Source organism: Lygodium microphyllum, chromosome 11 (genome assembly GCF_053477565.2).
Source record: "Lygodium microphyllum isolate KBCC chromosome 11, Lygodium_microphyllum_v1.1.10, whole genome shotgun sequence".
Taxonomy (NCBI): Eukaryota; Viridiplantae; Streptophyta; class Polypodiopsida; order Schizaeales; family Lygodiaceae; genus Lygodium; species Lygodium microphyllum.
The window spans coordinates 53,403,351-53,416,214 of record NC_141145.1 but is presented as its reverse complement, the minus strand read 5'-3'; the positions used below and the strand labels follow the sequence as shown (position 1 = coordinate 53,416,214).

The following is a 12,864-nucleotide window of genomic DNA, read 5'->3' as shown; positions in this document are numbered from 1 at the left end:
ATGTTATTTGTGATGTTGTTGACGTGGAAGCTTCTTCAGCTTCTTGTGAGGTTTTCCCTAAGCTTATTTGTAAGGATATTGTGGAAGGTGTTTACCACTCTTTGTATGTGAAAGTGTCAATGGAGTCATGTATTGTAGATGAGTTAAGAAGTGTGGTTGGGTATCCTGGAGCGTCCCCATGTTTTGATGTATTTGGTTCCTGTGGTGTGACTCCTTTTGATGTTGTGTATGATTTGGATACTAAGGTGGGAGACCCTTGCATAGAATTGTTTGAAGAAGTTGTTCATGATTGCATTGATAAATCTGTGGATAAGTTTGAGTTTGGCAATAAAGAAAGGGTCGAAAGTTTGTTTAGAAACTCTAGAATTAACATGTTTTCTCCTAGGGTGGATGGGTGGTATTTAAAGATTTTTGTGGTGTTTTTTTAAATGGCGAGGATTGTCTCAGTTTTGACGAGAATTTCATGGATGATTTTTGTTCACTGATAGAGGAGGTGCTTGAGAAAGATGTAACGTTGATTTTCTCGATTCTAGAGTTTGATGAGGAGCTTTGGGATAGATCATTGGATTTGATTTTTGATTGGCTTATATGTTTCATCATTTTATGAATTTAGAAACTTCTACACATGAATGCTTGCAGACTAGGGGGGGCTAAATATGTTAGCCATATTTGCATTGAAAAACCCTTAGAGAAACATTAGGTAGGTAGGATTTTTGTAGCTTAGGCATTTGCATAACTATTTGTTTTGTTGTTTTGTAGTTGGAATTTTTGTGTTTAGAGTAAGAATTGTTTGTGTTGTTATTTTGGATTTTTTGAGTTTGAAAACTTGATAGTCTTAGTCAAGATTGGTGGGTTTTTGGATAGATTGGAGCATAACTTTGATGGTAGTTACTAGACATTCTAAAACAGGTATAATTTCTTGCCAATATTTTTGCACATCATGAGGATTCTTGGATTCACAAGCACTTCACATTGCACTTGTCGAATACACCGCACTCGAGGGTCGTCTCTCCTAATTTGATCAATTACTTCCATGCCATGGGTTGGATTGATGCACTTTCTGTACCATTGTTGAGCACGCTTGAAAATTTAAAATTATCAATTGGTTATTGCTATTCATATAATTAAAATGAAAACTAAGAGTACCCACAATGTAGGACTCATGGGATTTTGAAAGAATTGAGGGTTTTATGAGTTTTCATGGCTCTTATAGTGTTCATATGGAATATAATGCTATATCTTCATCCATACAAGCTTTACATGTTTGAAAATTAAAAAAATCAATATTAAATAATAAGATAATTCAAGACAAATAGAAAAAAAATATTTTATGCATGAATAAATTACAAAAAATTATGAATGTATCCATGAATGTATGGTGGGGCTTAGGGAAGAGGTTTAGCCTCAAGTTATCCCCATTCTTTATGTCAAAGTGCGTATTTATCGCTTTTCACATAAGAAAAACACATAAAAATACGCATTACACCTACGATCATGTAAAACTTTAAATGGTAGGGAGAAAGGGATTGTGGAAGTTAAATGTAATTCAAATTTTGATTTTGTACATGTTCTATCATATAAGATCTAATTATTTTAAGTCTTTAAAGAAAGGATAGTGGCACAAATTATTTCGATGCTGCCTTAGCAATGATACGTTATGCTAGAGCGAAATCATTAAATGGCTATTTGTGCACATCCACACTATTTGATCTATAATTTTATTTGGTTGTGCACTTAAACACATTCACTTTGCATTTGTATTTTTATGCATGGTATTAAGAGTATTATCTCCTAAATGCATAGCGCTTGTTTTTGAACGATTGACCCATGTTGAGTGTGAGGCTTCGTAAGTCATAACTCTAGTGTTATCATTTCCTTTGGATACTGATTGTCAAGAATTATGTGGTGGGGGACTTTGCTTGAGTTGTTGCGCCAAACACGTATTGTATACACAAGAGGAAGCTCACTCAAAGACACAAGAGGAGAGATGGAGGCCAAAACGTTTTCTTGCTGATTTTCTTCACGTCCAAATCACCTAATAACTTTTGCACGCTGTCAAAGAGATCGTGCAAGAGCTGCAGAACACGGGGTTCCAGGTACAGCAAGAAATAAAGACTAACAAGAAGATCTCAAATATTGGAAGTCAAAGTTATTGTCAAAATGAGATACATGAAGCTCATGTTCAGAAAAATCTGAACATATTCAGTTTCCTGTTTGTGAAGAGATCTTTGCAAAGAATGCATCTAGAACCATATCCATAACCATTATAAGATCTAGGAGGATTAATGAATGCCACTTGTATTACCCAGATCTTTCTCTGATGATTTCCAGTAGATCCCATGCAAAGCTATGGGCAGCACATCACATGCAAACAGCGCATAGACCATTAAAGAATGGGCCCCAATAAACTTGAAAATAGCAGTTGATGATCTCCACTTGAATATATCCACCAGTACAAAGACAGCGGTAAATGCCAATGCCACTGCACCACCAGTCACCAATGTATAGCTCAATGTGTAAAGCTGCTTGTTTAAGGGCATTCCTGCAAAATTCAACAAGAGTCCAGCTAGCAGCAGCACTAATCCTGAGGAAGTCCATTGCCAGAGTTGCTTCTTGTGGCCCTTAACATACAATAGCACATGACCATAGTGAGTCCCAATCAAGCAAGTCAATTCAGCTGGGAGTGAACTCAGAAGACCCTCAGGGTCAAATGCTGCCAAGCACCAGGCTGGGGCATTGGCTGGAAGTGGTCCCCCGTAGGGAGAATTTAAACTGCATTCCTTGGTTCTTCGATAAGGTGGCCGCTGGTATAGATGAGCAAGCCCAGGATAGAGCGGTCAATATAACCCACTGCATTGCAGCCTGGGGTCAAACTACACCGAACATTGCATTGAACTGAGAGTATTAATGAAGAGTTGGTTGGCAATGTCCCAAAATCAGAACTTGAAGGGGCCTCAAATTGCCAATTGGGTACATAAAGGCCATATTCAATCGTCCTAATCTGAGATGATCAGGAAGAATTCATGACTTGGTGCAGCAAAGTGTACGAGCATCCAAGCACTTCCACCATATTTTACACCGTAATACTTGCATCTCCATTCAGGTTGTTTAGCCCGTTGACTGCGGTCGGACTGTTTGTTTGACTGGGACGGCTACGAGAGATTCCATGCTATAAGGAACACTGATGATGATTATCAGTTGAACTTATCGTCCTGCATAAAGAACACAAACATCGCAGTCCATGGTATGGAATGGAAAGGGATTCTTTCCCTGTTTTCGAGGATATTGGACTTCGGGCTGCTTGTATAACTGGAACAGCTACGAGAGGATGCTATTGTGAGCTGCATAGATGAAAGGATCAGAACGAAAGGAGGGTCGGCTCCTTTTCCGCAGAGAGTGTCCGAAAGAGACAAGTAAGTAGAGTTTGCCAGCAACTCAGTAGACTTTAACCGCCGTCGTGCTTCTTCTTCAAGTAATTTGGCACTCCATTCAACAACTTTTGCCAACCCATTCTTAAGCAACTCCGGACCAAGATATCTCAGTGCAGAACTCGAACTTCAGTGAAGTGTTTTGCTTCCCTTGCATAAGGATCTCGCGGAACCTCCACGCTGCCCTTGCATAAGGATCTCGCGGAACCTCCACACTGGCTGCCTCATTAGAAGCCTGAGTTTCTGTATTTAGACTTCGCCTTCCCATAGATGGAGCCTGAATTCCTGCCACAAAGCAGCTGATTCGAACCCTGCATTGATGCGCTGTACCCCCCCCTTTTCGCCTCCAATCCAGCACTCTGATCCTCCTCAGTCCCGTCCGAAATTCCCCCCTTTTCCAAGAATAACAACCCATTTCAAAAATAGCTCTCCCATTTCGAGCACGGGAGGTCCTGGATTCAATGAACTTTTTCCCCCCCCTTTCGCCATTCAAATCCTTCTTTAAGAAAGATGAGATTTCTTCCATAAACATGGGTAGCAAACCTTGATTCATTGTTGTTTTCACACGTATATGTTTCAGCAAACAAATGTTTGAATAAACTGAAGTATGTTATTCATAACACACTTGTCCCCTTGATCTCTTTCTTTTGAAGTCCCAAATTGTAATGTGTGCTTTAAAATCTTTATTGATAAGAAATCCTTGGATGTTTCCATATGTATCCATTCCTCCTTCGATGCATAGCGACCAACCATACGAACGGCCTCGTTTGGACAGTATATCATAGTCTCAACAAAATCAGGGACCTTATCACTAGAGTCCTGATTACCATCTGGTTCAGTGAAGGACTCATTGTAAGCTTGCCCCAAGTCTCGGATGCTCCCACGAACAGGACGGTCTACAAAGGGTAGGATAGGTTTTCCTTCCTATTACAAGCATCGAATATGCAAGACAGTTAAGGGAATATATACATACATTGAATGTAGTTTATTAAAATGCGCCACACAAACAGTGAATCACACGCAGAAATTAACACAAATGCACAACAGAAATGGAGGTGTTCACGGCTCAGATGCGCAGCAACACGACAACGCATACCACCTCACATGCTGCCATAGCAGCACCTCTATAATTAGTTTCTGTACTCGATAAAGCAACTTTAGGTTGCTTTTTGCTGCTCCATGTAACTGCTGCACTACTAAGGGAAAACATAAATTCACTAGTAGATCTTTTGTTTGACATGCTACCAGCCCAATCTGCATCTGTGTATCCAAAGACATGTACATCCTTACCTACCTCATAAAAAAGTCCATAATGTAAAGTGGACTTCACATACCTCAATATATGTCTAAGTGCATCCAAGTGAGGCTTTCTAGGCATCTGCATAAATTGGCTGACAAGGCCAACAGCATAGCTCAATTCTGGCCTTGTCATAGTCATGTAAATCAAACTCCCTACTATCCTCCTGAACACAGTAGGGTCTTTTATCTCGTCCCCAATGTCGGCACTCAACTTCACATTTTGCTCCAATGTTACTGAAAGAGGCTTACATGCTGTCATACCATACTTGGAAAACATATCCAAGCAATACTGCCTTTGGGATAACCATATACCATTATCACATCTGATCACCTCAATACCAAGAAAGTATCTCAGCTCACCCAAATCTTTCATCTCAAACTTCTTCTTCAAGAAGTCCTTAACTTCAGCAATCCCATTGTCACTATCACCTGTAATAATCAAGTCATCCACATAGATGACTATGATGACCAAATCTGTATCTCCCTTTCTCAGATAAAGTGAGTGATCAACATCAGAAATACAAAATCCAATATTGACAAGATACTCTCCAATCTTGTGAGACCATGCTCTAGGTGCTTGCTTCAGTCCGTAGAGTGCCTTCTTTAATCTGCACACATATATGGGATGCTCTAAATCCTCATAACCTACTGGCTACTCCATATACACTTCTTCTTGCAATTCACCATGCAAGAAGGCATTCTTAACCTCCATTTGCTGCAAATTCCAACCTTTGGCTACTGCCAAGGCAATCACATATCTAACAGTTGCCATCCTAGCAACTGGACTGAATGTCTCTTCATAATCTATGCCATATGTTTGAGCAAAGCCTTTTTGCAACTAGCCTAGTCTTATACCTGCTAACTGAACCATCTGCATTATGCTTGACTTTTTAAACCCACTTACAGCCAATAGCTTTCTTACCCTTAGATAAGAGTACCAAATCTCTAGTCTTATTGGCTTCTAATGCAGCCATCTCCTCATCCATTGCTACATTCCAATGAGCATGACCAATAGCATCCTCAAAACAAGTGGGCTCAACATCCTTGACTAGTTTCACCATATAAGAATAATGGTGAGCTGCATAACCTTCAAAATCAAATCTTTTAACAGGGTATCTGACTCTGCTAGATTTGTGTACCACCGAATCACTCAATGGAGCCTTTATATTACTATGAGCTCTCTGTACACCTGGTGTCTTAACTGAAGGAATACCAAGCTTATCATCCAAACTCTCCAAACCACTAGAATCTCCATCAAATCCCAAATAACTGGTAGATGCATCATTACCATCTAGCACTTTCTTCTTTCATTTGTCCTTCCCTGCAACACTTATAGATCCACTTGAAGATGTGGGGCTACTCCTTAGTCTCCCAAACCAAGGGGTCACTATAGATATAGTATCAGATGATGTTTCTAGTCCACTAAGAGTATCAGATGATGTTTCTAGTCCACTAAGACTCTGTGATTCTTATTTTTCTTTTTGCACATAGTTGTTCTGATCATTATCATCATCTAATACATCACTAGCAGGTGCATACCAGTTGCCCATCTCACCAATGATAACATCCTTGCTCACTCTGAACTCAACTGTGACAGGGTTATAGCAAGGATACCCTTTCTTCTCTAAAGAGTATCCAATAAAAATACATTTTTCTGCCTTTGGATCAAGCTTCTTTCGTATCTCATCTGGCACATGAACATATGCAACACATCCAAATACCTTCAAGTGCAATACATCAGGCTTCTTGCCAGTAAAGCATTCTTCAGGAGTCATCCCATGAACTGCAGCTATGGGAGTTATGTTCATAATGTAGACAACAATATGGACAGCCTCAAACCAAAAATGTTTGGGCATATTCTTTTCAGCCATTAATACCCGTGTGACTTCTACAATATGCCTATTTTTCTTTCTGCAACCCCATTTTGCTGTGGGGTATACCTGCAAGTAAATTGCCTCTTTATCCCATGAGTCCTCAAGAAGCCACTAAACTCATTAAAGAGGTATTGTCCCCCTCCATCTGATCTCAAGCACTTCACTTTTAAACCTTTTTCTGTTTCAATAGCTGCCTTAAAATATTTGAAGTGCTCAAACACATCACTTTTTCCTTCATGAAGTATACCCATAACTTCCTTGAATAATCATCAATAAATGTGAGGAAGTATTTACTGGCACTAAGAGATAAATTATGTGTAGGCCCCCAAACATATCTATGTACTACATCAAGTATTTTTCTACTCACTTCTCTGTCATGCGAGAAGGGTTGTCTTGCATGCTTACCAAACTGGCATGCTTCACAGACTTTATGCAATTCTGCAACTCTAAAAGAAGGCAACCCTGTGTAACCAATCCTCTAGACTGCATTAATTTTAGCCTTTGCACATTTGCATGTCCAATATGTTTATGCCATATTTCAACATCTGCAACTACTCCTTTTCCTTTAGCATACATAGCAACATCCATTGCAGGAATTCCAACATCTAAAGTGAACATGCAGCCAACTCTACTTCCTTTTACGACCAACCTGCACTTATCATTAAAGTCTTCTACAAAACAACCTTTTGCATTAAATCAGACCTGCAACCCCTGCTCTACCATTTGGCCAACAGACACTAGTTTCTTTGTGATTGATGGCACATGTAATACATTTGCCAGACTCCTTGTTTGGCCATCATACAAGGACAAGGGAAACTTTCCAATGTGTAAAATTGGGTGGTATGAATCATCACTCGTCTGCACATAACCTAGGTTTTGTAAGTATTGCATCTCTCCAAACCATTCAACATGACTGGTCATATGATTAGATGCACCTGAATCGACATACCATACATCATCATGTGTCCCCTTTCCTGTAACTGCATTCACCATAGGCTACATAACAAACATACACTCATTTTTGTCTTTATTATGTCGTGAAGACGATGCATAGTTTCCTTGCTACAATTTACCACTGCGAATATCATCCTTCTTATCATAACAATTGGCTACAATATGACCTGTTTTGCCACAATAATGGCAAACAGTAGCAAAATTTCTAGAACCTCTATTCTGCCATCCACCTCTTCCTCTAGAGCTCCCCTTGCGTCTAAAGTTTCCTTGGCCTCCTGAAACCTGCATTTCACCAAATTGATGATTGAACCTATTTTGTTGGTTATCGCCAGCACATCCCATACCACGGCCTCTCAAAGAGGATCTACCACGTCCCCTTCCTGAACTTGAGTAGAATGCTTGAACCTGTTCACCATTTTTTTCAGATGAGTCACCCTGCATATTGATGAGAGATTAGCTCATCAAAATCTAGAAATGGCTTCCATACATATACTAAAGTAACACATGATTTCCATGCCTTCTCATTATTAAGGCCACTCAAAGTGGATGAAACCAAATCATCATCATCAAGCATTGCATCAATCGCTGCTAAAGCATTCGCAATGCTCCTCACCTTCAACACATACTCATTGACAAACATTTTCCCTTTCTTCAAGGCATTCAACTCTTGCTTGAGTTGAATCTTTCGTGCCTTTGTATTTACTGAAAACATGTTCTCAAAAATTGTCCAAGCTGCATGTGAAGTTTCTGCATTCCTGATATGTCCCAACAATGTATTATCAATGAGTGTAGATAACCAGTACATCACCTTTTTGTCTTTCACATTCCATTCTTTCCATGCTTTTAATTCATTTGTAGTCGGAGGGATACCCAGCTCTGGCTCCGTTTCTTCACCTGAGACAAACTCATAAAGGCCCTTTCCAATGAGGACACACGAAACTTCCATGAAGGGTAGTTGTTCTTGTCGAGCTTCTCAATAATGGCATTTCCACTTTTCTCTGCCACTATCACAAACAAGGATACAATACAACAAGCTAGTCTTCTGCAATCTTTTACGACACGTGCACAACAATACACCAAGCAATCTTTTTCACTGATTACTCAATAGTACATGTAATCTACAACCTGTTTGCATATAAACCTTATGTTTCCTTCCTTCAAACACCTCAAAAACTATAGATTCAAAATCTGTAACATATGCACCCACTTTCGATCAATACAGCCAAAATCATAGTGTACCCTGAAACTGATGTCCGCAACCATGCGGCTCTAAAACGGGGCATGAAACGGCCTCAAAGGCCCAAAATAACTACATGCAAGCCCTAAAGAGCTTATCTACAGAATGTACAGTGCTTTGCTCGCACACCAAATCTCACAACAATATGATATTTTTGCTCTACTCTACTTCCAGTTCCTCCACAGGCACTATCCAAGAGAGAGAGTGGAAGAATGGGAGAGCTTATTATCCATTGCTTACTTTCTCCAACCTTGCTTCTTCTCCTTCACTTCAACCTTCAAAATCAGCCTCTCTCAGTGACTCGGCTCTAATACCATATCAAGAATTGTGTGGTGGGGGACTTTGCTTGAGCTGCTGTGCCAAACACGCACTGCATACACAAGAGGAAGCTCACTCAAGGACACAAGAGGAGAGAAGGAGACCAAAACGTTTTCTTGCTGATTTTTTCTTCTTCTTCCACACACTATACAATGTACAAAAAGTATAGATAAGATACAACATAAATGAAAGTGGCCTTCTAAGTCAAACAATGCATAACTGACTACACTAATCGACTGGGGTTATATCTTTGCCAACTGTAGGTAGGTGTAACAAACTAAATATAATAAGTGATAAGTCAATGGCCATGTGAGTATCATAATGACCACCAACATGTTAAGTGTAGATGTGCAGACGGAGCCAGGCGGTCCATCATCAATTTCCACACATGTTGATCTTGCCATCTCAACACTGATTTGGTAAGGATGGAGTTATCTCTCCTAGAATGTTTAATTAAAACAGAGGACTATGTTACATATGTGCTTTATGTTGACATGGTGCATCATCCTGGGGCTAATCCCTGAGGTGTAGGAGAGTTGTAGTGGGGCCATAACAATAGGTTGGGGATGCTCTCTTTCTTTGTGCTATGAGGTGCATTCTCTGGATAAATCAATTTATGGTGTATATATACTCCTAGCCGTGGGGTTGTTTAGGTGAGTGTAGTAGGCATGGCTAGAGCCCTAGAGCTAGTGTCAAGCCCATTTTTCTTCCCGACAATGACGATTCAGAGATAATTTCAGGTGGTGATAAAGGAAAATTCTTTTACAAAATGGATCAAGGAGAGGCTAAGTCAATGGGATGAAATAAGTAGGTCTTATCAGCATGGATTACTCTAATGTTAGGAATATTTGAAAAGTTTTACCTGCCATGATCTCTTCCCTAATACTCCTGGGCTATATCTCTATGGGTAGGGATAGAAAAGTGGATCTTCTCACCCTTCTTTTTGAGAGTAGACAAAGGCTTCCCATGCCCTCTTGTTGCCTTCCAAAATGGGATAGCACCATTCTAGTAGACCTGGCCATACTTCTCTAGGCTTGAGTTTTAAGTATCTTTCCTTGCTTCATTAGACTCTACATGACTTTTGATAGGCTTTGACATCTAATGGATCTAACCACTTCATTGCAATGTTCTCGTCTGTTCATATGACTAACTGTACTATGTGCATTGGAAGCGGCCTTTTGAAACTACTCTCCTCATTAACTTTGAAATCAAACTTCATATTAGGATTATTCTCTTAGTTCTCCTAGTATTTTTATATAGTTTCATGTGGATTCTCTTTCTCTTCTTGTGGTAGGAGATTAGGGGGAATAGGGTGCTCTATTATTTCTCCAAGTAATATCTTAAGGTCTAAATCCTAGTTGTGTAAGCCTCTTTCTACTCTGGGTCTTTCTCTTCCTTGGTCAAGCACTCTTCTAACTCCCCTATGTCAAATTCTAGTAGCATAATCATATCCATAGAGGGTTTCATTGACTGTGGGTGGCTCCAAGATGATGAAAGAGGTGGAATGGAGTATGTCTAATTTATGGGACCTATTGATTTTAGTTCATAATCCTCATAGCCTTTCTTCCTTAGCTATCAGATTATGGCCTCTCCATCATTAGATTGATCTCTCCAATCTTTTCCATTCTTTCAAGGGTATTAGAGATCAATCCTAGTTAGGCCTTATGTTTGCTTGGATCTTTAGTTTGAGACATGCAAGCCAATATTGCAGCTTCCCAAAGCAACTCTTGCTTTTAAGTATGATAAATTTATAGATCTCCAATTGGACTCTATGCTGGCTTTCACCTATAAAAGGCTACTCTGAGGCTCCTCCTAGGTCATTGGAGAGTTTCATCAAGGTTCTTTTGTATAGTCTTTTTGTTTCATTATCTACCATGCTTATAGCCTTTATAAAGTTGGTGGATATGGTTTCCTATAGACCTATATATGAGACATTTCATTGGCCTTATATCTACTATTGTTTTAAATCCTATCTTATCTTTCATGCAAACTTAATTTTTCCTTCTCGTGGGCCACTTTGATATAGAAAGTTTGAGCTATTGATAGGTTTCTTCACTATGTGCTCAATTTAGCTGCTTCTACCTTGTGGTTTTTGAGAACTAGCTCTTGTTCCTTGAGGTTTTCTTGAAGCTCATTCAAGTCTTACTTCTTAATTTGATCCTAAAGCTTCTTAAGCACTGAGTTGCACTCCTTTAATTGAGTCTAGAGCTCTTGCATCTAGTCAATTGTTTTTCAAAATCCACCAGGATGTTTTTATATTCATATTGTGTTTCTTTTAACCTGCCTTGGAGTTCTTGATTGGACTTGAGTGCATTTGCCTTATCCTTTCTTTTAATGAAATCATTTTCCTATTAACAATTTTCATCACCCTTGCTTGCTCCATCCTATAGTCTTTGAACGGAGTCTTTTCTTTTTTGAGCTTAGAAATGGTAGCCTTTTTGTCATTTGTTGCCTTGTGGAGTTGGTTTTGAAATTCCTCCACAAATGCATCTTGATCTTCATTATGGCACATGGCCAAAGGTAACGAAGTGGTTGAGACTTCCAAGTGGGGTACCTTTGGCCCTAGGCATGATTCGACATCATCAGTAGCAGCTGGTCTCTTGATTCCTGCAAGGAGGGCTCCTTTGCTGGGTACAGGTGCAATCTCTTTTACCTTTCCGACTAGGTACTGCACCTAGGAGGCCATGAGGTTACTTTCATTGACCGTTGCCTCTGTAGCAACCTATGTTGGGGCGATTGTCGATGTGGCCAAGACCGGGGTGCATTGGGTTTTGGCCCTTGCCTTCCACCACCGATCTTGGTCTAGCTTCCTCCATTGCAGTGCTTGTACTCGGCACATCCTTCGCTAATTGGCTCATCATCTCCATTTCTTGAGATCGGGAGGGTTAATCCACGGATCTCCGAATAGCCAAAGAAATCACATCTTCTTCTTGTTTCCTTAGCCTTTCCTCCTCCTCCTCTTGCCTCCTTCGGTGCACTCTTCTTTTAGTATTTTTGACTCCTTTTCTACCCTTTGGAGCTCTATATCCTCCTCAATGGTGGAGCGGGCCTTCCCTTTGGGGATCTTAAGGATAGCTTTCCTTCTTTTCTCTTGGCTTGAGTGCTCTGAAACTTGTTGCTCACTAATTGTTCTTTCACTTGGCTTCTTGGCATTGGCATGGTTGGTCATGCTCCTCTTCATTGACAACTTTTGCCTTATCATCCCGTTGCTCCTTACGGGTTTCTTCTCTCTCCTATTCTCCTCCTAAGATTGAAATGGTTTGGTTCACTGTTTTTGGGGAGCAATGGTCCTCACAGATTGGTGATGGCTCCGAGGTTTCCTCCACCACCTCTCTCTCTGCCTCTCTATAGTGCTTCCTAGATGATGGCTATTAGTACTTCTCCAAAGCCTATGGTCAAGGCCTGTGGTGAGGCATATTTCTTCCTTTCAGATTCTGTAGTGGTCACTAGAGACTCTACTCCTGCCATCCTTGGTGCTACAGCTGGCACCCTTGCCAAACCTGTATCATTTTTTGAATGTAGGCATTCCAGTTTACCTCATCCAGAGTGACATTGGCAAGGCTTTCTAGTAAGGACACTTTGATTCTACTCATTAGGGTATTGTATCTTTGGCTTGAAAAGAGTGTATGGATCATCTTGGCCTTCAACCGAATGATGGGATCAAGGGTATCTACTAGGCTAGTTCTGTCATTGGTGTAGACCCTTCTCTTGTCCATCCCTAGCATTCCATATGTATCCCTCTTGTGTCTTCTTT

General features: G+C 40.2%; 1 pseudogene; it reads right to left on the bottom strand.

Annotated features, from left to right (window-relative positions):
* Window positions 1-2,282: 2,282 nt before the first annotated feature.
* The window catches only part of LOC148028827 (GDSL esterase/lipase At5g03820-like), a 103,373-nt pseudogene continuing 92,791 nt past the window's right edge, over window positions 2,283-12,864 (bottom strand).